Below are 26,938 nucleotides of genomic sequence, written 5' to 3'. Positions count from 1 at the left end.
CGAGAGCGGCGAGCGGTTACTATATTCTCCTCCCATAAATCGCTGTTGGTTTGAGGGGTGTATTTTATGTCTGAGGCCTGGCTGATTTCCCCCTTGTGGGGTTTCTGTCAGTAAAGACATGGAAACACAGCTGAGAAGAAGACAGGAGGAGGAGAGGAAGAGAGGAGGAGAGGAAGAGAGGAGGAGGAGAGGAAGAGAGGAGGAGAGGAAGACAGGAGGAGGAGAGGAGGAGAGGAAGAGAGGAGGAGAGGAAGAGAGGAGGAGGAGAGGAAAAGAGGTGCAGAGGAAGACAGGAGGAGGAGAGGAAGAGAGGAGAGGAGAAAAGAAGAAGAGGGTGAGAGCTATTGGTTAGGCGCCTGACTGTAGTGTGACAGCGGAGACTGCCACTGTGCTGGTGTGTGTGTGTGTGTATGTGTGTGTGTGTGTGTGTGTGTGAGTGTCTCCCTGCAACAGTATCTAACCCTGCTGTAAATCAGTAGACCTCCTGCTGGGAGCAGCCCATTCACAGCCCAGCCCGATACTATAACACAAAGACCACCATCAACCCCCATTAAAACAACACAGCGCCCCCATTCATCTCCAGTCACACCGCCATAACTCTCTCCCTCCATGGACCTAATGGTTTTGTGTGTGTGTGTGTGTGTGTGTGTGTGTGTGTGTGTGTGTGTGTGTGTGTGTGTGTGTGTGTGTGTGTGTGTGTGTGTGTGTGTGTGTGTGTGTGTGATGGGATGCTCCATAACTCTCCCACCATGGAGAGGTAATGATTATGTACAAGGCTGTGCTCCACTCGGTCTTCCCCTTCAGTGTCCTCCCTCCTAGAGGGAAATGACTGCTACATTGTGGAAGTCTGACAGGCCTTGTGAGGGGTAAGTGGCTTTTGGAGGATTGTAAAGAGCCAAAGCAAACATCTATTGGAGTTAGAAGAGACTATCCAGTGGTACTACTAATGCCTAGTATAAATAGACCCAGTCAGTCCTCCAGTCCCATGGAGCAGTGGGACTCTAGTGTCTGAGTCTGTGATACGTACAGGAGGCTGTAACACGTACCGGAGGCAGACAGTAGCTAAGACAGCCTGCTCTAGCCTAATGCAGACTATGGACAAGGGCTTTACAGTTCATTTGCATATTCATGTTTGAATAATGATGCTACAATACTCTATTTTATTCTATACACGGTCCTGTATGGCTCAGTTGGTAGAGCATGGCGCTTGAAACGTCAGGATTGTGGGTTTGATTCCCAGAGCCACACATACATACAAATGAATGCATGGATGACTGTAAGTCGCTTTGGTTAAATGTGTCTGCTAAATGGCATATATTATTATTCTATTGTATACATGGATCTGATGCAGTACAGTATACGTGCACAGTTCTATATAGAACACTACAGATTACAGCTGGCTTGTAGTAAGTAGATCTAGAAGGAAGTTGAGGTCTTCCCACCAGGGCCCAAACTAAGGACATGCCTCTGTTTGCTCTTCCCATATAACACTACAGCGACAGTACATATGGACAGACAACCTCACTCACCCTCTCTCCATCCTCTCTCTCCCACTCTGTCTATCATGACTTACTACTGTAAAACTACCTGGATATACCAAAACTCCCCCTGCCCTTTCCACCCCAACCCAGCAGCCAGAGCTCCAGCTAGCCACACCCACACACACACATTAACACTTAGCTGGCTAAATCACACCCAGTGGAGAAATGAAAGCAGAACCATTAGCATGGACATTGGATTAGCTATGTTTGCATCATGGCTGAAGTGGGAAGTGATGCACCTTAGAGTTAAGGTCACTGTCTGCCCCAACACAACACCCTCAGAGTTAAGGTCACTGTCTGCCCCAACACAACACCCTCAGAGTTAAAGTCACTGTCTGCCCCCACACAACACCCTCAGAGTTAAGGTCACTGTCTGCCCCAGCACAACACCCTCAGAGTTAAGGTCACTGTCTGCCCCAACACAACACCCTCAGAGTTAAGGTCACTGTCTGCCCCCACACAACACCCTCAGAGTTAAGGTCACTGTCTGCCCCCACACAACACCCTCAGAGTTAAGGTCACTGTCTGCCCCCACACAACACCCTCAGAGTTAAGGTCACTGTCTGCCCCCACACAACACCCGCAGAGTTAAGGTCACTGTCTGCCCCAACACAACACTCTCAGAGTTAAGGTCACTGTCTGCCCCAACACAACACCCTCAGAGTTAAGGTCACTGTCTGCCCCAACACAACACCCTCAGAGTTAAGGTCACTGTCTACCCCAAAACAACACCCTCAGAGTTAAGGTCACAGTCTGTCTGCACATAACACCCTCAGCCTGAGATAAACTCTCAGTACTATCAGGACAGCACACAGACATAGATACACTAAAGACACTTATTAAGCTTCACTGTTTCTCTCTTTTAACTTCTTTGAGATAGAGGGCGGTATTTTGTCATCCGGATGAAAAGCGTGCCCAAAGTAAACTGCCTGCTACTCAGGCCCAGAAGCTAGGATATGCATATAATTGGTAGATTTGGATAGAAAACACTATAAAGTTTCTAAAACTGTTGGAAACACTACAGCGAAAATGGGAGCCACTTAGAAAAACTACAACTTCTCCCTCCTTTTTCCAAAAACCAGCCTGAAACTCTTTCTAAAAACTGTTGACATCTAGTGGATGCCCTAGGAACTGCAATCGGGGATGATTTCACCCAATTCTAAAAGTGCCAGCCATTGAAATCAGTGGTATGCTGATTTTTTGTTGTTGTTGATAGTTTGTCCTCGGGGTTTCGCCTGCCATTTCAGTTCTGTTATACTCACAGACATTATTTTAACAGTTTTAGAAACTTTAGAGTGCTTTCTATCAAATCTACCAATTATATGCATATCCTAGCTTCTGGGCCTGAGTAGCAGGCAGTTTACTTTGGGCACGCTTTTCATCCGGACGTCAAAATACCCCCCCCCCCATCCCAAAGAAGTTAATCTTTATTTTGATGTATTGCACTTGTGATTTCATGAAAGTTAAATATTTATAGTAAGTTAATTAGAATTTTGCGCTCTGCAATTTCACCGGATTTGACGCTAGCGTCCCAATGATCTGCAAGAAGTTAAAGGAACAACTACAGTAGTATATTCCAAGTTTTGTGAGATGGCAATGGATGGCGTGCTTTGCGAGGTGAAGGAAAACAAGGGGCTGGAAACTTGGCTTAATGAGCAGCTTAAATGTTTCATTAGAGGGCCGTTAGTATTATGGAGGCAATTTAGGCCTCCGCCAGCCAAACCCACGGTGAAAAGAACAATTAACTACACCATCCACTCTCATGACAACTTCAGTAGCTCACTGCCTCTGTGTGTGTTTAAAGTTTGTGTGCGTAAAGTGAGCGTGGGTAAAGTGTGTGTCTGTGTGTTTAAAGTGTCCGTGGTAAAGTGTGTGTGTGTCTGTGTGAGTAAAACATGGGTAAAGGAAAGAAAAGGAGAGAGGAGGAGACAGGAGGAAAGAGAAGGAGAGAGGAGGAGAGAGGAGGAAAGAGGAGCAAAGATAAGGAGAGAGGAGGAGACAGGAGGAAAGAGGAGACAGGAGACAGGAGGAAAGAGGGGGAAAGAGGAGAGAGGAGACAGGAAGAAAGAGGAGGACAGAGAATGAGATTGGAGGAGGAGAGAGGAAGTAGGAAGTATCCCTCTAAACTCAGAGACCGCCCTGGTTCTTTCTCAGTCCAGCCCAGCCTAGGCCCAGGGGTTTATGGGTAGGCTGCTGTTGGAGGATTAGTCTGCTGTGTTCTACTGCTTCTGTTCTGTAAACTACTGGAGTACGGTCACTGTGGAGGAATGATCTAAGGAGAAGCTACTAGTATCACATTCACTGTGGAGCTACGTTCTGCCTGGAAAATGCATTGGAAAAAGCATAGGTTTCTACGCTTCATCAGATACAGATGAAGTGCAAGGACAAGGACAGGGAAAGACTGCTGAGGTACATAATGGATGTTATAGGACTTCTCATTTCCATAACCATGAGAGGAGTGTGCTGAGTCGATGGAGGGAATGATCCACCCCTTAGCCTCTAGTGGGGTGTCTCTCTCTCTCTCCCCCCTCTGGGCCTCATTTAGCTGCCAGAGCCTTTCCTCCCTCCATCCACATTGGAGTAAACAACAGAGCAAGATTGGGCTTGGTGTTGGTCTCCCCCAGGACCTTGAGCGAGCTGGCAGAGAGGTGTCTGTTTAGCGTCTGTCAGAAAAAGACACGATGGAGCCAAATGGAGGTTCAGTTACATCAGCACTGGGATAGGAGCCCCTGTCATCTCACTGCCACACACCGCCTGAGGCAACACACATGCACGCGCGCACACACACACACACACACACACACACACACACACACACACACACACACACACAGAGAAACACACACACAAATGAGAAAATACACGCACACACACACACACACACACACACACACACACACACACACACACACACACACACACACACACACACACACACACACACACACACACACACACACACACACACACACACACACCCTGGCCACCACATCAAATTACAGCCCCTCCTCTTCACTTGTCATGGAGCTCACACCTGAGCTTGGATCTGCTGGGACGTGACAGAATACAATAGCTCAGTGGACAGCACCCTGTACACTTCTCACATAACATGGTCTGGCTAGAGAGAGAGTTGATGTTCTGCAGAGGGGGAGAGGCCAGATGTTTCTCAATGACAGCTAAGATGGTTCAAATAGTAGGGTTTTGTATACTGTGAGTTACATGAACACATTCAGTGGGTGTAGAGCACAGTATACACTACTGTAACACACAGTTACAGTATAATTTGAGGGTGTGCTTCAGCAATGGTGCTTATTCCCCTCTCTCTCTCTCTCTCTCTCTCTCTCTCTCTAACACACTCTCACACTCTCTCTCCCTCTCTCTCCCTCTCTCGTGCTCTCTCTTTCACTCTCTCTCTCCCTCTTTCTCTCGCTCTCTCTTATGATGAAGACATCATGTGGAGCAAAATATTTAAATGAAGGACTTTAAAAGACTGTTTTCTATCTGTTCATTCTGTCTCATAGACAGAGAATCCCACCAAATCTCTGCATCCACAGACTAAGTTTTTCTAATATTCGGTGACAACAGACCTTTAAATAGCTGCAGTTGGAGCCACTCTAAGCCATCCAGCCCTCCCCTCCCCTCCCCAGCCCAGTCTGGAGGGCAGGTTCTTATGGGTGGAGACCCAGAGGATGAAATAGGGATTTAGACCCTGATCCAGAGTGGGGTAAGACCAGAGGCCTGCTGGGTTTAGTCCTGGGCTGGGCTGGGACCCTCGGGCACTGTCTCTCTCTGACGATCTGTCTCTGACAAAGACAATCTGTTCCTCTCCCTCTACTCTCTGAAACAGAGCCTCTCATACTCACACAACTCTGAACAGCCAACTGAAGAACAAATTGAACCGATTCATCAGCGCAGACGTCCTTTTGGATACAGTGTGTGTGTGTGTGTGTGTGTGTGTGTGTGTGTGTGTGTGTGTGTGTGTGTGTGTGTGTGTGTGTGTGTGTGTGTGTGTGTGTGTGTGTGTGTGTGTGTGTGTGTGTGTGTGTGTGTGTGTGTGAAATCGCCAAGGTATCTGGACAGTTCACAGGAGGTAAAACAGACAGAATACTGAGAAGATGAGTTCTGAGATGTGGGGATAGAACGGTTTAAAGGACAGCGGAAGAGTCAAACCCCAGCTGGAGAGACTAGTGGGGTTAGGACAGTAGCAGACAAAGCTGTGTCCCAAATGCAACCCTATAACAGCCCACCCCCTTAGGGCTCTGGTATAAAGTAGTGCACTATATAGGGGATCGGGCTCTGGTCAAAAGTAGTGCACTATATAGGGGATAGGGCTCTGGTCAAAAGTAGTGCACTATATAGGGGATAGGGTGCCATTTGGGATGCACTCTAAGTCTCTAGTGGCTGAGTAACTTTAGACCTTTGTGGTGTTGCACGGAACTTACTATACTCCTCTGTTATGGTTTCCTGCATGCTCAACTTCCCACACTGGCCGGAGAGTTCACAGACCACGTTGCACAACTTTGGAAATATGTAATGGATGGTTTTGTTGAAAAGACAACTGCAAGGTCAGATTCTAGAGGTTGTGAGGTGGCTTCTTATAGTTCACATCTTGTTTTTCTGGCCAGACTCCAAAGAGCAACGAGAGGGCGTTGACCTTTGAAGAACATGCATATCCTAGAGCGGAGGACAATTGTTTCACAAACCATAACCTTGACATTTTGCCCAAAATCCGTTCCAAGTCTGAATGTGTGCACTGCCTGCTTACTACATTATCTCTCACAGCAGTCTCAGTCTACTATATGTGCTCCAACAATATGTTCTGTCTCAATATACAATATGTTCTGTCTCAATATACAATATGTTCTATCTCAATATACAATATGTTCTGTCTCAATATACAATATGTTCTGTCTCAATATACAATATGTTCTGTCTCAATATACAATATGTTCTGTCTCAATATACAATATGTTCTGTTTCAATATACAATATGCTCTATCTCAATATACAATATGTTCTGTCTCAATATACAATATGTTCTGTCTCAATATACAATATGTTCTGTCTCAATATACAATGTGTGTAGCGGTCATCATATGAAGGGGACCAAGGTGCAGCGTGTTGAGTGCTCATCGTTAATTTTAATGAAAATTGAACACTGACTACAAATAAACAAAAATGACAGCCAACAGTTCTGTCAGGTTAATCTAACAAAACAGAAAACAACTACCCACACAAACCAAGGGGAAAAGGCTGCCTAAGTATGGCTTCCAATCAGAGACAACGATAGACAGCTGCCTCTGATTGGAAACCATACCCGACCAAAACATAGAAAAACAAAACATAGAATGCCCACCACCTATCACACCCTGACCTAACTAAACAGAGAAAACACAGCTCTCCTAGGTCAGAGTGTGACAATATGTTCTGTCTCAATATACAATATGTTCTGTCTCAATATACAATATGCTTTATCTCAATATACAATATGTTCTGTCTCAATATACAATATGTTCTATCTCAATATACAATATGTTCTGTCTCAATATACAATATGTTCTATCTCAATATGCTCTCCAATATGCTGCTATCTAAATCTCTATTAACACTGACTCATTTTGCCTCAGTCACACCCTCAGACCCAGAAGCATATTTATAGGGCAACAACGACAGGCCCAGAGCAACGGTCCCTCTCCCTAACCAGCACTAAACAGGCCCTGAGCAATGGTCCCTCTCCCTAACCAGCACTAAACAGGCCCAGAGCAACGGTCCCTCTCCCTAACTAGCACTAAACAGGCCCAGAGCAACGGTCCCTCTCCCTAACCAGCATTAAACAGGCCCAGAGCAACAGTTCCTCTCCCTAACCAGCACTAAACAGGCCCAGAGCAACGGTCCCTCTCCCTAACCAGCACTAAACAGGCCCAGAGCAACAGTCCCTCTCCCTAACCAGCACTAAACAGGCCCAGAGCAACAGTCCCTCTCCCTAACCAGCACTAAACAGGCCCAGAGCAACAGTTCCTCTCCCTAACCAGCACTAAACAGGCCCAGAGCAACAGTTCCTCTCCCTAACCAGCATTAAACAGGCCCAGAGCAACGGTCCCTCTCCCTAACCAGCATTAAACAGGCCCAGAGCAACGGTCCCTCTCCTTAACCAGCACTAAACAGGCCCAGAGCAACAGTTCCTCTCCCTAACCAGCACTAAACAGGCCCAGAGCAACAGTCCCTCTCCCTAACCAGCACTAAACAGGCCCAGAGCAACAGTCCCTCTCCCTAACCAGCACTAAACAGGCCCAGAGCAACTGTCCCTCTCTCTAACCAGCACTAAACAGGCCCAGAGCAACAGTCCCTCTCCCTAACCAGCACTAAACAGGCCCAGAGCAACTGTCCCTCTCCCTAACCAGCACTAAACAGGCCCAGAGCAACAGTCCCTCTCCCTAACCAGCACTAAACAGGCCCAGAGCAACTGTCCCTCTCCCTAACCAGCACTAAACAGGCCCAGAGCAACAGTCCCTCTCCCTAACCAACACTAAACATGTTACCCCTTCACCATGACACTAACACATACACACACTCCACAGGAATGGTGGCAGAGCAGGCTGAAAATGGCTTTATTGTGCCCTAAATGGCTGAATTTAGTGAGAAATGAGCTGGAACATACTATTTCTGTACATTCCCTCCTCTCTCTCTCCCTGTAATGAGATTATAGGCAAATGGAGACACAGGGCATGACAGATATAGAGCTAATTTAGGAAAGGGGGAGAGAGAGAGAAAGTAAGAAAGAGAGAGAGAATGAAAGAAAGAATGTGAGAGAATGAAAGAAAGATATGTGTGTGTGGTGGGGTGTCTTGTGGTTGGGGACAGTCAGTGACACGGGGGGGCATTGCTGGCTAAAGGTGGATCCTTATCGCACACACACACACACACACACACACACACACACACACACACACACATGCATATGGTGACGTTATGGTGGTGGGATGGGAGAGGTTGGTCATGGCTGTCATGCACTATTATTGGGGAATGTTATGATGCACTGAAAACTCTCAACTAGCATGTAGCCTGTGGTAATAAGAGGTTAGAAGAGTTTATGATTCCCTGTGACACTAAACATGTTTACACAGAGATACAGGTCACAATGGTTAGACAACATTTTACATTTTTAGTCATTTAGCAGACACTCTTATCCAGAGCGACTTACAGTAGTGAACGCATACAATTCATGCATTTTTTTTTGTATTGGCCCCCCGTGGGAATTGAACCCACAACCCTGGCATTGCACACACCATGCCAGCGTTGCAAACACCATGCTCTACCAACTGAGCCACAGGGAAGACCAACAAACCATCGCCTTGTTGTTGAACAAAAAGCACAACCGAAGACCTTAGGTAGTTAGCAGCTACCTCTATTAAACAAACAAAATATATATATATATCTCCATCATTATATTTTCTCAAGGTCACAGTGGCATAGAAAGAGAGAAAGAGAAAGGAGAGAAAGAGAAAGGAGAGAGAAGGAAGGGAGGATAATTATAACATGGTGTGTAATAAAGGCTGTAAAAATCCCCTCCCTCCCTCCCTCCCTCCCATACATACATTCCATAATCCATATTCATATTCCGCTGAGCTGACATAGAAAGTGAACCAGTGCTGGGAAGCTGAGGAGCCAACAGCGCCACTGGCATCATATATTCATTGGCCTAAGAGCCATGTGTGTGACTGGGTAGGCTGGTGTGTGTGACTGGGTAGTCTGGTGTGTGTGACTGGGTAGGCTGGTGTGTGTGACTGGGTAGGCTGGTGTGTGTGACTGGGTAGGCTGGTGTGTGTGACTGGGTAGTCTGGTGGGTGTGACTGGGTAGTCTGGTGTGTGTGACTGGGTAGGCTGGTGTGTGTGACTGGGTAGTCTGGTGTGTGTGACTGGGTAGTCTGGTGTGTGTGACTGGGTAGTCTGGTGGGTGTGACTGGGTAGTCTGGTGTGTGTGACTGGGTAGGCTGGTGTGTGTGACTGGGTAGTCTGGTGTGTGTGACTGGGTAGGCTGGTGTGTGTGACTGGGTAGGCTGGTGTGTGTGACTGGGTAGGCTGGTGTGTGTGACTGGGAGTGTGGACAGGCAGGTTGGTAGGTGCCCCAGTTTAAAGGACCAATGGGTCGGATAATGAACTCACTCTTTCGTACACACACACACACACACACACACACACACACACACACACACACACACACACACACACACACACACACACACACACACTAGAATGATAAAACCGAGTATAAGATTGGTTAAATGACCCGTGATGTGAGTGAAGATTAATCCTGATCCTTAACGGAGGCTGACATCCTAAACAGAGTAGTGTGTGTGTACGTGACCATGTACTGAACTCTAAGCACACACACACTACTCTGTTAAGGATGTGAGAACCCGTTAAGGATGCTCACATCTTCTAGTGTGTGTGTGTGAGTGTGAGTGTGTGTGTGTGTGTGTGTGCGCATGCGTGTGCACTAATGTGTGCTTCAGTGTATGGTCTAATACATCAATACAGCCTCCCGAGTAGTGCAGTGGTCTAAGGCACTGCATCACAGTGCTAGCTGTGCCACTAGAGGATCTGGTTCAAGTCCTGGCTCTGTCGCAGCCGGCCGCGAGCAGGAGACCCATGGGGCGGCGCACAATTGGCCCAGCATCGGCCCAGCGTCATCCGGGGTTTGGCCGGCAGGGATGTCCTCGCCCCTTCGCGCTCTAGTGACTCGTGTCGCATGCCGGGAGCATGCACGGTGACACGGTCGCCAGGTGTACGGTGTTTCCTGTGACACATTGGTACGGCTGGCTTCCGGGTTACGTGGGCATTGTGTCAAGAAGCAGTATGACTTGGTTGGGTTGTGTTTCGGAGAATGCACAGCTCTCGACCTTCGCCTCTCACGAGTCCGTACGGGAGTTGCAGCGATGAGACAAGACTGTAACTACCAATTGGATACCACGAAATTGGGGTAAAAAAGAAAATACCAAAAATAATATGTCAATACAGGACCCTCATTAATCACAGTGACTCACTAAGCCTTGTACTCTCCCTATCAGCTAACCATTACTGGGAGATAGAGTCCCTACTCTGGCCTCAGTTTACTCAAGACTTCATACATACTGCAGCTAACTTGGTACTTGATCTACATCACCTTCCAGAAAATGATTTTTACATTGCTCTGTCCATCATCTCTCTGTCTCTCTCTCCTGATCTCCCAGTCGTTCTCCTCGAGATGACATGACTTTATGTTGTTTCAGAGAAACTAATCTCTTGTGGATAGATGCACCTACCACGTAACATAACTGGTAGAGGGGTCTGTCGACAGACTGTAGGATGCAACACCTGACTAGGAACTTTGTTCCCGCTACGCTGATTTTTTGTCACTGATCACTTGGACAAATCCTGATTTTGCAGGTGCTTGAATCTTTTGAATTTTGAAAGAGGAGAGGACATTTGGCTTATAGGCTTCCCAGAAACTGGCTGAGAGTTTCTGTAAGAGCGGTGAAGACTTTGTTAGGCTTGTTAGTATATTTTCAAACATGTCTTCCCAACAGCTTAACCGAGCATCTGACGCAATTACGCAAGATTTCTGGGTGTCAGAGATTACAGAGAAACCAACCATTTATTGTCATAAGATAGACAACATTATCAGAATGGTACTGCGTGAAGGAGGCTGGACTGAAAGTTGGGAGGAGGTGTTTTGTAGGTCTTCAGTTTACATTGTGTGTGTGATGAGGATTTAGTTCAGCATCTAGCACTACTCTGGAGAGAGCTATTGTCTAGTATATTAATTAGTCTATTTTGTGTAAGTATTACTATCCACATAGTTTAATGAATTACAGGCCATGATTAAGAAGTAGGGAGGAGTCAGAGAGGGAGGAATCTGCTTGGGAAATGTGTTGCATATTTCCATAATATTTAGACGCTCTTGCTTTTACTCTGGATAACTAAACTAAAAAGTTATCAGTAGCTGTATTTTGGACTTTAATTTATTCTGAAAGACTATGTTATGTTTGTATGGGGATTCAGATACTTCATCTACTATATGTTTTATTCATTTCCTAGCCAGAGGCCTGCAACTTAGGCAGCAAAGAGGGATATTTTCAATATAATACTAGCAGTTTCTCTGTAGATGGCACCATCTAGTTGTCACATGTCAAGATACTTAGAAAAAATTAAATACACTTTGAGGGGCTCTACTGATAACTTTCTTATCTTTTCTTTTCTTTTTTACCCCTTTTTCTCCCCAACTTCGTGGTATCCAATTGGTAGATACAGTCTTGTCTCATCGCTGCAACTCCCGTACGGACTCGGGAGAGGCGAAGGTCGAGAGCCGTGCGTCCTCCGAAACACAACCCAGCCAGGCCACAACGCCCGCTTAACCCAGAAGCCAGCCACACCAATGTGTCGGAAGAAACACTGTACACCTGGCGACCATGTCAGCATGCATTACACCCGGCCCACCACAGGAGTTGCTAGTGCGCGATGGGACAGGAACATCGATGCCGGCCAAATCCTCCCCTAACCTGGATGATGATGGGCCAATTGTGCGCCGGACATCCCTGCCGACCAAACCATCCCGCCAATAAAAAAAAATATATAAAAATAATACTGTATATACCCAAGCTATATCAACACATTATAGACCTAACTTGTGCTTCTCAAACTATTTTGTGTAACGAGAGGTAGAGTAGCAGAATGAACCACACCTTCATTACTCTTCAATTCTCCTCCCTTCTCTCAACCACTCTCCTTACCTTACTCCCTCTATCTCTCTTCTCCATTCCACCTCTCTCCCCTCTCTCTATCAATTTCAATTTAAGGGCTTTATTGGCATGGAAAACATATTTTAACATTGCCTAAGCAAGTGCAGTAGATAATAAACAAAAGTGAAATAGAAAATACAAGTTAACAGTAATCATTACACTCACAAAAGTTCCAAAAGAATAAAGACATTTCAAATGTCATATTATGTCTATATACAGTGTTGTAACAATGTGAACATAGTTAAAGTACAAAAGGGAAAATAAATAAATATAAATATGGGTTGTATTTACAATGGTGTTTGTTCTTCACTGGTCACCCTTTTCTTGTGGCAACTGGTCGCCCTTTTCTTGTGGCAACAAGTCACAAATCTTGCTGCTGTGATAGCAAACTGTGCTATTTCACCCAGTAGATATGGGAGTTTATCAAAACTGGGTTTGTTTTCGAATTCTTTGTGGATCTGTGTCTCTAATATTGTCATACATTTGGCAGGAGGTTAGGAAGTGCAGCTCAGTTCCCACCTCATCTCTCTCTCTCTCTCACTCCCCCCTCTCTCCTCCCCTCTCTCCTCTCCACTCCCCCTCTCACCTCCCCTCTCTCCTATCCACTCCCCCTCTCACCTCCCCTGCTGAGACTCCCTCCATGGCCTTTTCTGAAGCGAGAGCTGCAGAGCTGCTTACACAAACAATTAGAGGATATTTTGGGGCTCTGAAAGATCCATCCCATAGTTGGTCTCACTGCCAGAGCAGGCACACCACTCCGAACCCCCCTCAACACACAAATCACACACTCATTACCAGACAGCAGTGTAGACTGGGGAGTGATTATCAACACTACGGAACAGTATAGAAATTGTACAGTTGAACATGTATAGTATGGGTAGAGCTATGATAGTAGTGAGGGCTCACATAGATCATTATATAGTACCACGGAGCACTGTTCCTCAGAGAGGCCTGGAGGGAGTACATGAGCTCCAAAAAGGAAGTGTACAGTATATAAGTCTTAGAGTCTCCCAATGCTACAGTCTACAGTTGACAACTCTAGAGTCTCCCCAAACAAGAGTATAAGACCAAGAGAATCCCAAAACTAAAGAATAAGAACTAGAGTATCCCCACACTAGAGTATAAGATGTAGAGTATCGCCACACTAGAGTATCCCCACACAAGAGTATCACCACACTAGAGCATAAAACCTAGAGTATCTCCAAACTAGAGTATAAGGCCTAGAGAATCCCCACACGAGAGTATCCCCACACAAGAGAATAAGACCTAGAGTATCCCACACTAGAGTATCCACACACTAGAGTATCCCCACACGAGAGTATAAGATCTAGAGTATTCCCACAGTAGAGTATCCCCACACTAGAGTATCCCCACACTAGAGTACAAACACACTAGAGTATAAGACCTAGAGTTTCCCCACACTAGAGAATAAGACCTAGAGTATCTCCATAATAGAGAATAAGACCTAGAGTATCCCCATACTAGAGTATCCCAACACTAGAGTATCCCCACACTAGAGTTATAAGACCTAGAATATCCCCACACCAGACTATTAGACCTAGAGTATCCCCACACTAGAGTATAAGATGTAGAGAATCCCCACACTAGAGTATAAGACCTAGAGTATCCCCACACTAGAGTATAAGACCTAGAGTATCCCCACACTAGAGTATAAGACCTAGAATATCCCCACACTAGAGAATCCCCACACTAGAGTACAAGACCTAGAGTATCCCCACAATAGAGTATAAGACCTAGAGAATATCCACACTAGAATGTCCCCACACCAGAGAATTAGACCTAGAATATCCCACACACTAGAGTATCCGAACACTAGAGTACAAGATGTAGAGTATCCCAACACTACAGTATCCCCATACTAGAGCACAAGACCTAGAGTATCCCAACACTACAGTATCCCCATACTAGAGCACAAGACCTAGAGTATCCCCGCACCAGAGTATAATACCTAGAGTATCCCCACACTAGAGTATCCGAACACTAGAGTACAAGATGTAGAGTATCCCCACACTAGAGTATCCCCATACTAGACTATAAGACCTAGAATGTCCCCACACCAGAGTATTAGACCTAGAGTATCCCCACACTAGAGCATAAGACCTAGAATATCCCACACACTAGAGTATCCCCACACTAGAGTATAAGACCTAGAGTATCCCCTCACCACAGTATAAGAACTAGAGTATCCCCACACTAGAGTATCCCCACACTAGAGTAGAAGATGCAGAGTATCCCTGCACTAGAGTACAAGACCTAGAGTATATCCACACTAGAGTATTCCCACACTAGAGTATCCCCACACTAGACAATCCCCACACTAGAGTATCCCTACACTAGAGTATCCCCACACTAGAGTAGAATATGTAGAGTATCCACAAACTAGAGTACAAGACCTAGAGAATATCCACACTAGAGTATCCCCACACTACAGTATAAGCCCTAGAGTATCCCCACACTACAGTATAAGACCTAGAGAATCCCCATACTACAGTATAAGACCTAGCGTATCCCCACACGAGAGAATAAGACCTAGAATATCCAAACACTAGAGTACAAGACCTAGAGTATATCCACACTAGAGTATCCCCACACTACAGTATAAGACCTAGAGAATCCCCACACTAGAGTATAAGACCTAGAGTACCCCACACTAGAGTATAAGACCTAGAGTATCCCCACACTAGAGTATAAGACCTAGAGAATCCCCACACTAGAGAATCCACACACTAGAGTATCCCCACACTACAGTATAAGACCTAGAGTATTTCCACACTAGAGTATAAGACCTAGAGTATCCCCACAGAAGAGTACAAGACCTAGAGAATATCCACACTTGAGTATAACACCTAGAGTATAACCAAACTACAATATACGACCTAGAATACCCTCACACTAGAGTATACCCACACTAGAGAATAAGACCTAGAGTATTCCCACAGTAGAGTATCCCCACACTAGAGTATAAGACCTAGAGTATCCCCACACTAGAGTATAAGACCTAGAGAAACCCCACACTAGAGAATAAGACCTAGAGTACCCCACACTAGAGTATAAGACCTAGAGTATCCCCACACTAGAGTATAAGACCTAGAGAATCCCCACACTAGAGTATAAAACCTAGAATATCCCCACACTAGAGTATAAGACCTAGAGTATCCCCACACTAGAGAATAAGACCTAGAGTACCCCACTCTAGAGAATCCACACACTAGAGTACCCCACACTAGAGTATCCCCACACTAGAGTATAAGACCTAGAGTATCCCCACACTAGAGTATAAGACCTAGAGAAACCCCACACTAGAGTATAAGACCTAGAGTATCCCCACACTAGAGTATAAGACCTAGAGTACCCCACACTAGAGTATAAGACCTAGAGTATCCCCACACTAGAGTATAAGACCTAGAGAAACCCCACACTAGAGAATAAGACCTAGAGTACCCCACACTAGAGTATAAGACCTAGAGTATCCCCACACTAGAGTATAAGACCTAGAGTATCCCCACACTAGAGTATAAGACCTAGAATATCCCCACACTAGAGTATAAGACCTAGAATATCCCCACACTAGAGAATAAGACCTAGAGTACCCCACACTAGAGAATCCACACACTAGAGTACCCCACACTAGAGTATAAGACCTAGAGTATCCCCACACTAGAGTATAAGACCTAGAGAGTATCCCCACACTAGAGTATAAGACCTAGAATATCCCACACTAGAGAATAAGACCTAGAATATCCCCACACGAGAGAATAAGACCTAGAATATCCACACACGAGAGAATAAGACCTAGAGATATCCCCACACTAGAGTATAAGACCTAGAGTACCCCACACTAGAGTATAAGACCTAAAGTATCCCCACACTAGAGTATAAGACCTAGAGTATCCCACACTAGAGTATAAGACCGAGAATATCCCCACACGAGAGAATAAGACCGAGAATATCCCCACACGAGAGAATAAGACCTAGAATATCCCCACACGAGAGAATAAGACCTAGAATATCCCCACACGAGAGAATAAGACCTAGAGTATACCCACACTAGAGTATAAGACCTAGAGTTACCCCAAACTAGAGTATAAGACCTAGAATATCCCCACACTAGAGTATAAGACCTAGAATATCCCCACACTAGAGTATAAGACCTAGAATATCCCCACACTAGAGAATAAGACCTAGAGTACCCCACACTAGAGTATAAGACCTAGAGTATCCCCACACTAGAATATAAGACCTAGAGTTTCCCCACACTAGAGTATCCCCACAATAGAGTATAAAACCTAGAATATCCCCACACTAGAATATCCCCACACTAGAGTATCCCCACACTAGAATATAAGACCTAGAATATCCCCACACTAAAGTATCCCCACACTAGAGTATAAAACCTAGAGTACCCCCACACTAGAGTATCCCCACACTAGAATATAAGACCTAGAGTATCCCCACACTAGAGTATCCCCACAATAGAGTATAAAACCTAGAATATCCCCACACTAGAGTATAAAACCTAGAGTATCCCCACACTAGAGTATCCCCACACTAGAATTTAAGACCTAGAGACTCCCCACACTAGAGTATAAGACCTAGAGTATCCCCACACTAGAGAATAAGATCTAGAGTATCCCCACACTAGAGTATAAGACCTAGAGTATCCCCACACTAGAATATCCCCACACTAGAATATAAGACCTAGAGTACCCCACACTAGAGTATAAAACCTAGAATATCCCCACACTAGAATATCCCCACACTACAGTATATGACCTAGAGTATCCCCACACTAAAGTATCCCCACACTAGAGTATAAGACCTAGAATATCCCCACACTAGAGTATAAGACCTAGAATATCCCCACACTAAAGTATCCCCACAATAGAGTATAAAACCTAGAATATCCCCACACTAGAATATCCCAACACTAGAGTATAAAACCTAGAATATCCCCACAATAGAGTATAAAACCTAGAATATCCCCACACTAGAGTATCCCCACACTAGAGTATCCCCACAATAGAGTATAAAACCTAGAATATCCCCACACTAGAATATCCCCACACTAGAATATAAGACCTAGAATATCCCCACACTAGAATATAAGACCTAGAATAACCCCACAGTAGAATATAAGACCTAGAATAACCCCGCACTTGAGTATAAGACTTAAAATATCCCCACACTAGAGTCTCTTAAAGTCTCATAATCTCTCTCATTAATAAACCCCGCAGCCTTGCAGGGCAGCGCATGTGAAAAACTATTCTAACCCTCTACCCTGGATCAGGAAGTCAGCTAAGTTAATAAACTAATAACATAACAACATAATCAGATTGCAACGGCCAGCAAAAATGCTGAGAAGTTGTCGCCATACGCCTCGTGGAATAATCGTCCCTGAACGTACCCTGAACACACTCTAAGTCACAGCAAGAACCGGCTGGCTCTCCTGCTGTGTTAGAATTCAGACATCATCACCTCAACGGCCCAAATGCTTCCCTCCCTACCCCCTCCCCGGCATCTGTGTAAACACAGCAAAGGGTTAATAACAGACCTGCACTCCCAGGCTATGCTGTATTTCATCCAATACTGCCTGGTTTGGAGTGGGGGAGAGTGGGGCTGGAAGAGAGTGTGAGGAGGGTTGGAGCTGAGAAATGAGGCTGGTTTGGGGGTGAGTGGAGCTGGAGGGGGAGGGAGCCTGGATCTCTCCCTGTCCTGCTGAGCCCCGTATGGCTAATACAACCCCCTCCTCTCCCTCTCCTTTCCCTCAGTCTCTTTCCCTCCCTAAAAAGCTGGGCTTTCAGACTGTCTCCCAGGTAACACACACAGCTGTGGTAAACACACACACACACACATAGACACACACACACACATATACACACACACACGGACATACGCACGGACGCACGCACACACACAGACACACACAGGAAATCAGTGCCTGCAGTGCAGAGAGCGTAAGGCTTTGTTAGCCAACAAAACAGGCATGAAATCACTACACCGCAGCCCCAGCACATTGAGTCAATCTATACCTCATGTCTCTCTGTCTGCCCATGTGCGTGTGTGTGTGCGTGTGTGCGTGCGTGTGTGCGTGTGTGTGTGCGTGTGTGTGTGTGTGTGCGTGTGCGTGTGCGTGCGTGTGCGTGTGCGTGTGTGTGTGCGTGTGTGTGTGTGTGTGTGTGTGTGTGTGTGTGTGCGTGTGTGTGCGTGCGTGTGTGTGTGTACCAGAGTGAGATTTGATCACGTATCTGAGTGTATTTGTTTGGGTCTTTCCTTTAGGCTGTTGTGGAACGGTCTAGTCTTTGATTTAACTGTTTGTTCTTTTGTTTCACATTTCAATAACTCATTTGGACTCTTCTAGCTCAATTCTAGCATGCCGTTACTGCTAGGGCACATAGCCTAAAAACATCATACTGTCGGTTATTAGAAGAATTTCATAAAGTGAACTTTAACTCTTTCTGATCAGCAGAATGATACAACTATCAGTAAGCACCGGTTGAGACTAGGCCCGCTAAGACAACCTGAGAGCCATACTACACCGTGACTGATCTTAAAACCCTACATTATCTCTCAGAAACAACGTTCTAATTTCAACCCTCCATACATAGGAGAAAAAACAGCACAGCAAATAAACATGAGATGTTCCAGGCAGGCTGCTGGTGGAAATGACCAGAAATCCCTGGTTGGAGCTGTACGGTGGAATGCTTTTAATGTATTCCTGAAACACAGTGAGTTAAGATGACTGAAGTGAATGTAGCCTTCCCGGCTGCCTGGCTGGCTGGCTGGCTGGCTGGTAAGCAGTAGAAAGGGAGACTTTCTTTCTGTGGATTGAGGGAGGGAACCATTCGTTGCATTATTCATGCAGCTGGGTAAGGTTTAATTAAAGTACTGCTCGGTATTGTGCTGTGCTGTGCGGAGGGCTGAATGTGTGTGTGTGTGTGTGTGTGTGTGTGTGTGTGTGTGTGTGTGTGTGTGTGTGTGTGTGTGTGTGTGTGTGTGTGTGTGTGTGTGTGTGTGTGTGTGTGTGTGTGGATGAATGTGTGTTTTGCCTCTTCTGTCGTTGCTTCATTCACATTCTCCATGATCCACTTATCAAAGAGAGGCCCTGTGGCCACGCCCCCTCCGCTGTATGTTAACATAATGTTGCAGCCCAGAGAGAGAGGTGATACCCGCTAATTATCAAAATCCAGAAAAGAGACGTTCAATTCTACAACCACCTAGAAGGAATCAATTCCCAAACCTTCCATAACAAAGCCATCACCTACAGAGAGATGAACCTGGAGAAGAGTCCCCTAAGCAAGCTGGTCCTGGGGCTCTGTTCACAAACACAAACAGACCCCACAGAGCCCCAGGACAGCAACACAATTAGACCCAACCAAATCATGAGAAAACAAAAAGATAATTACTTGACACATTGGAAATATATTTTTTTTAACTGATCAAACTAGAATATTTGGCCCTAAACAGAGAGTACTGTGCACAGTGGCAGAACACCTGACCACTGTGACTGACTCAAAATTAAAGAAATCTTTGACTATGTACAGACTCAGTAAGCATAGCCTTGCTATTGAGAAAGGCAGCCGAAGGCAAACCTAACTGTCATGAGAAGACGGGCTATGTGCACCCTGCCCACAAAATGAGGTGGAAACTGAGCTGCACTTCCTAACCTCCTGCCAAATGTATGACCATATTAGAGACACATATTTCCCTCAGATTACACAGACCCACAAAGAATTTGAAAACAAATCCAATTTTGATAAACTCCCATATCTATTGGGTGAAATACCACAGTGTGCCATCACAGCAGCAAGATTTGTGACCTGTTGCCACAAGAAATGGGCAACCAGTGAAGAACAAACACACTTGTAAATACAACCTATATTTATGTTTATTTATTTTCCCTTTTGTACTTCAACTATATGCACATCATTACACATCACAACACAACACTGTATATAGACATAATATGACATTTGAAATGAGAGACAGAGACCAGACAGAGACCAGACAGAGAGAGAGAGAGACAGAGACAGAGACAGAGACCAGACAGAGACCAGACAGAGAGAGAGAGAGAGAGACAGAGACAGAGACAGAGACCAGACACAGAGACCAGACAGAGAGAGAGAGAGAGACCAGACAGAGACCAGACAGAGACCAGACAGAGAGAGAGAGAGAGACCAGACAGAGACCAGACAGAGACCAGACAGAGAGACAGAGAGAGAGAGAGAGAGAGAGAGAGAGAGAGACCAGACAGAGACCAGACAGAGACCAGACAGAGAGACAGAGAGAGAGAGAGAGAGAGAGAGAGAGCGAGAGAGAGACCAGACAGAGACCAGACAGAGAGAGAGAGAGAGAGAGAGACAGAGACCAGACAGAGACCAGACAGAGAGAGAGAGAGAGAGAGAGAGAGAGAGAGAGAGACAGAGACAGAGACAGAGACCAGACAGAGAGAGAGAGAGACAGAGACAGAGAGAGAGAGAGAGAGAGAGACAGAGACAGAGACCAGACAGAGACCAGACAGAGCGAGAGAGAGAGAGAGAGAGACAGAGACAGAGACAGAAACAGAGAGAAAGAGCACGAGAGTGAGAGAGAGAGAGAGCGAGAAAGATATATAATGCTTTGTCATCTCTTAAGGACAGGTTGAATGTTACCTATACAGAACAAATACATTTACAAATGTGTATGTTTTCTGCCAGCAGGAAAACTAAGGAAAATGAGCGAGACTGGTGAAAATGTAGGAGATGATCTTCTTTGCAAAGTTTTCATGTGTCTATAATAGTTTGTAGTTTACAATCTCTCTCATTCATTAACACAGTGGACACTCTCCGATCACAGTGACATTCATCCACAGCATTAGAATGTATTGCTAACAGTACCCAGAGCAACAGCAGTCTAACACATCCAAAACGTATGCATTTGGCGCCACTAACACTATCCTACAACAACACTGGTCCAACACATCCAAAGTGTTAGCATTTAGCGCTAACACAGGTGACACATCTCCAGATACACAGTCCCAACACAACAGGCATGGTGTATGGGCATACCATGCCAGCCAGTGGGAAGCCCAGAGGAACAAAACAAACAGCCGGAGGTTTACAGTGCCACCGGGATCGTCGACCTTCCCCATGGGAGAGTGACGCTCCTCCGCGCTGCGCCAGACAAGACCAGCCGCAGTGAAACACATCACACACATCAGCGCTAAACGGACACACACGTACACACACCGCACACACACACATGCACGCACACACACATGCACACAACACCTCTCAACAAAAAACCAGTGACATACTGCTAAACAGACTAAAAAACTAGGAGAGGGGGGAGAGGGAGGGAGAACGACAGACGAGAGAAGAGAAAGAAACAAGGGAGAAAGAAAGGGAGAGGGGCTATTGAGTAGTGTGAAAGGATTGTATGGGAGAGTGAACCCATTGGAAGAGTGAACCCCAGGCATGCAGGCAGGCTCGGACTGGACCCTGGACCCTGGGAAGAGTTGAAAGGGTCTGGAGGAAGGGAGCGAGGGGCGACAACAGGAAGGTGACGTGTTGCATTTAGCCTGGAGGAACTCTGTTGTGTAACACCTCACCAGGACACTCATACAACTGTCCAAACAACCTGCCAGGCTCATAGATAGTCTCATAGAGAGAGACATGAAGTCCAGGTCAGGTCAACCCCACAACCAGGCCTTCAGTTAAACAACTCCAGGGTGCTGCACTGAACTCATTCTCCTAGGTTCTCTCTGACAGAATACATGGATAGAGTTGGTCTCAGGCCTTTATGTGACAATCATCATAGGAATTGGCAAGAAAGCACAACCATATCTGGGACCAGGCTTTGAGTGACACACAGGTTGTGTTTTGCTCAGCTTTGTGAAACGCTTAAAGGAGCTTAAAAACAGATATACACACACTGAAGCATCAAATGTATCTTTAAAAAGCAGAAAAAGAGAGATTTAGAGAGAAAGAAAGGAGGGAGAGAGACAGCAAGAGATAGGAGGAAGGACATTGAAGTGGTTTTGGAGAGGCGTCCATGTGTTGTGTTGCAGACAGACACAGAGGGAACACAGGGCCACAGCTGCCACCATGTGTTGTCACAGACAGAGAGTGAACCAGCCCAAGCTGTACGGCCATGATAAAGCTCTTCTCCTGTCACACGGCGTCGATGCTATGACCTCACTACCTGGAGAATCACACTGTAACCGCTGCACAGAAACAGCATCAATAAAATATGTCACTCACACAACCATTTGAAAATCTTACATGATTAACTTTATTGTTGCTAGTAATTTACGTCAAGCCGAGCAACCATAGGTGGTTTTATAGTTTCATGCTACCAGTCTACAAAAGGGTCTATTCACAAATCCTACACACACACACCTCACACTTTCAAGGAAAATCTGGGCTCATGCTAACAAATCAATATCCTGTCACTATAAACCATTAGTACACTTATCTCACTCCTGGGGCAGGTCAACCAAGTCAGACTTTATAGAAAGGTATTAGTGAAAATAATATTTTCGGAGTGCCCCAGATCCCCTGGCACCTCTCTCCTTCAACACACATCTCTTTCATTTAATCTCACATGTATTTCATTTCTCTCTCTCTCTCTCTCTCTCTCTCTATGTAGAGCTTGATACATAACTAGAACCAGTGTTCCAACCCTCCGATCCACACAGCTACAGTGTGGCCATGCGGCGTTACCATGGAGACTCCCTGCTGGGGCTCTAATTTGTGAGTCCAGATCCGTACGGGTCAACCTCCCTCCTTCCCGCTGACTTCCTGCTTCAAACTGACCAGCCAGACCCTACACATCACAGCAGCCATATGACATAGAGCCAGTGCTCTTCAGTTCCCCCTCCTCAACTTCAGCTTGAAGTCCTCAGAACAATGAGTCACTGTAGTGGATTATCCCTGTGTGAGATCTGCTATGAATCTGTCTTTTATATATGATGTACATGAGACTGTTAAGAATATAGAAGGGTCTCTATGGTCCTTTGGCGGGGAATGAAGAAACTGGGAAAAGATTGACTTTCTGTGAATCAGAGTTAGATGTCAGTAATATGAAAGAGTGTCTTTGAGAAGTTGTGGGTGTGAGAGGTTGGCTGCACATTGGATATATTTGCATTCTGCTCTAGGCTGGCTGGGGCGCTAGGCTGTTGTGCATATTTAGTGAGGAGACCTGACACCTGCTCTCTCTCTCTCCCCCTCCCTCTCTTTTCTCCCGGTAATGTCGACCTGCTATCTCGTCAAGGTAATTGGCCCGTACACAGCCAACCTGTCTCCCAGTCTGACATATGCACAACTCCAGTGGAAACACAAACCAAAAACATGTCAGAAGACTCACATTGGAGAACACTCTGCTCTCTTCCCTCTTACATAACACGTGCATACACACTCACTGACACAACACACACACACACACATGCAAACACACACACAAAATCCAGAGGTCCTGTCTATTATCACCCCCATTCTATGTTGACATATACTGTATGTCAATTTTGGAAACTCATCGTCTCTAAGTAGCATTAACAGACTCTTCCCAACAAACACATCAATGGAAGACAGGCCAAGTTTTAATTAGACAACTTTCATTTAACCCAGTTTCAGTGAGCAGAGGGGAACCACAAGAAACCACAGAGGCTTCTGCTGCCGAGGCTTCTGCTGCCGAGGCTTCTGCTGCCGAGGCTTCTGCTGCTGCTGGATGAGGAGATGGTGAAGCTGTTGGCTCCTTCACACAAGATTTTTTTTTTTTGAGAAACAAAAAGAAGAGTGAAAGAAAAAAAAAGAAGAAAAGCTATGTATGCTATGCTCATTAGAGAGGCACATATGTTGGGAGAAAGAGACGGAGCGAGAGCGAGAGAGAGAGAAAGAGAGAGAGAGAGAGGGAGGGAGAAAGAGAGAGGGGGCGAGATATATAGAGAGACAGAGAGAGGGAGGGAGATAGAAGGAAAGAGAGAGAGAGAGAGAGAGACGGTGAGGGAACGAGAGAGAGAACGAGAAAGAGAGAGGTGTAGTGTGTTATGTGTTCATACTGTGTACCAATACATGTCCTTTCTCTCCAGAACCTGAATGTGATTTTGTTGCTGTGACATATATTCTCAACCTATGCTTTATTTCTCTTTCTCTGCCTTTCCTCCTGGGAAACAAATAAGGATGGCGGATGTTTTAAAGCAATAACTTGCCATTTTAGGGGAGTAAATTGCAGAGCTTTTCTTTATATGTGTCCAATTCACTACCTGAATAAGGATAACACCATCTGGTTGGGCGACACGGACGGGTGCTGAGCCATCTGAGCTCATAATCACCACTGTCTCCATCCAGGAACGCATGCACACACGCATGGACGCACACACACACACACACGCACCCACACACGCACCCACACACACACACACACACACACACACACACACACGCACCACACACACACACACACACACACACACACACACACACACACACACACACACACACACACACACACACACACACACACACACACACACACACACACACACACACACACACACACACACGCACACATTCTTCGTTTTCTTCATTATCATCATCATCTGCCAGAGGTTATCTATTTAGAGGCAAAGCTCAACAAAATGAACTACTGTCAGCTACTATGAGAGAGAAAGACAGGGATGGGAGCTGGAGCTGGAGAGAGGGAGGGTGAGAAACAGAGAAAGAGAGTGCGAGAGAGGGTGAGAAACAGAGAAAGAGAGTGCGAGAGAGGGTGAGAAACAGAGAAAGAGAAAGCGAGAGTGGGAGGGTGAGAAACAGAGAAAGAGAGAACGAGGGTGAGAAACAGAACGAGAGTGCGAGAGAGAGGGAGCAAGTGAAAAACATTCCTACAACTGGAGGAGCTCTGAAGGGAGCTTATGGTAATGAGAGAGAGATCCAGAGTCAGATCTCCTCTCCCTCTCTCCTCCTCCGCCTCTCCTCCCTCTCCTCCTCTGCCTTTCCTCTCCCTCTCTCCTCCTCCACCTCTCATCCCTCTCCTCCTCTGCCTTTCCTCCCTCTCTCTCCTCCCCCTCTCTCCTCCCTCTCCTCCTCTGCCTCTCCTCCTCCGTTTCTCTCCTTCTCCCCCTCCCCCCCAAAGGCGGATGGCATTTGTCCCCTCTAGTGATAAAGAAATTACACATGAAATCAACTCCCACGTCTCCCTGTAGGGCTCTATCACCCCTCCTCTCTGCCTGCCTGCCCCATCTTCCTGAGACAAGCTGGGGGAGGTGTGAGGAAAGGGAGTGTGTGTGCGTGTATGTGTGTGTGTGTGTGTGTGTGTGTGTGTGTGTGTGTGTGTGTGTGTGTGTGTGTGTGTGTGTGTGTGTGTGTGTGTGTGTGTGTGGTGGGGGGGCTGTCTTGCTGAGATGAACACCTGCCCGGGGGAGTCCTGAACCCTTTCCCCCTCATCCCTCTCTTTTCTCGCTCTCTCTTCTTCTTCTCTCTGACAACTCTTGCTAACTAGCCTCCTTGACCCTGTGAGAGAGCGTGGCTCATCAGATCCAATCCCCAAGCCTGTCAATCAAACAGGCCCGAAGAAAGAAAGAGCTTTACTCTCACACACTAGAGAGGGCAAAGGGAAGAGAGAGCGAAAGAAAGATACTCACCCACAGCACCAGAGAGAAGGGGGGAGGGAGGAGGAGCAGAGGGGGAGAGATGGAAAAGGAGCGAGAGAGTAAGTGAAATAAATAATTATAGCGAGAGAGAAGACCGGGAGATCTCAGGAGAGATAAAGTGAGGGAATAGAGAGCGAGAGAGAGAGAGAGCGCGCGAGAGAGAGAGGGTGTGAACTGACGGCTAATGAGAGTTATAGTGCTGTAAGATAGAGAGGGAACAAGGAGGAGAGGAGAGGGGGATGTTTTACACTGAGGTATTATGGAGCACAGAATGTGGAGAAACAGAAAGAGAAATATGGTTGGAAATCAAATCATGACTGACATTAAAATGTAACAAACCAAGTGATTTTACAGGTCAAGAACATTATTTTAGAAGAGAAAAGAAAGAAATGTTTGAATGAGTAATTCATGTACCAACTTCTACTAAGACAGTACTCTATTACACTGAACAAAAGCATTCAGACATTCAGCACAGAATAGTGCTATCTACAGTATATTATATATACCGTAAATTCCGGACTATAAGCCGCAACTTTTTTCCCAGGCTTTGAACCTCGCGGCTTAATAAACAATGACGCGGCTAATATATGGGTTTTTCCCGCTTTCAATTTTTTTCTTCCAAAAAACATTCTGTGACGTGCTCAGTTTTTTGGCGGCATGAAGCTTTCATTAGACCAATGAAATTGCCGAACGGGTTAAGGTCAAACAACTTTTTTGTTTACTGTTTAGATTAAATCGAGCGCTCTCAAACTTCCCATCATTCTGATTACGGTAGTCATTTTGTCACCCTCATCATGGCATGGACACAGAGAAATGCATATGATGCAGCTTTCAAGTTGAAGGCGATTGATCTGGCTGTTGGAAAAGGAAATAGAGCTGCTGCACGGGAGCTTGGTCTTAATGAGTCGATGATAAGACGTTGGAAACAGCAGCGTGAGGAATTGACTCAGTGCAAAAAGACAACTAAAGCT

The 26,938-nt window shown here is 45.8% G+C and overlaps 1 protein-coding gene across 8 annotated transcripts in view; it reads right to left on the bottom strand.

Moving 5' to 3' along the window:
* Positions 1 to 26,938, bottom strand: part of LOC106579405 (cyclin-dependent kinase 14) — a 215,627-nt gene that overhangs the window by 17,063 nt on the left and 171,626 nt on the right. The window contains exon 15 of one of the 8 annotated variants that reach the window (XM_045701603.1): positions 23,956 to 24,070. The exons of the other annotated variants lie outside the window; for them this stretch is intronic. The gene's annotated coding sequence lies outside the window, so the exon portion shown is untranslated. Of the gene's footprint in view, positions 1 to 23,955; positions 24,071 to 26,938 lie in introns of those variants that run through there. 8 annotated transcript variants of the gene reach the window in all.

The sequence above is a fragment of the Salmo salar genome, chromosome ssa02, assembly GCF_905237065.1.
Source record: "Salmo salar chromosome ssa02, Ssal_v3.1, whole genome shotgun sequence".
Taxonomy (NCBI): Eukaryota; Metazoa; Chordata; class Actinopteri; order Salmoniformes; family Salmonidae; genus Salmo; species Salmo salar.
The sequence above is the reverse complement of the archived record's forward strand: the minus strand, read 5'-3'. Positions and strand labels throughout refer to the sequence as shown.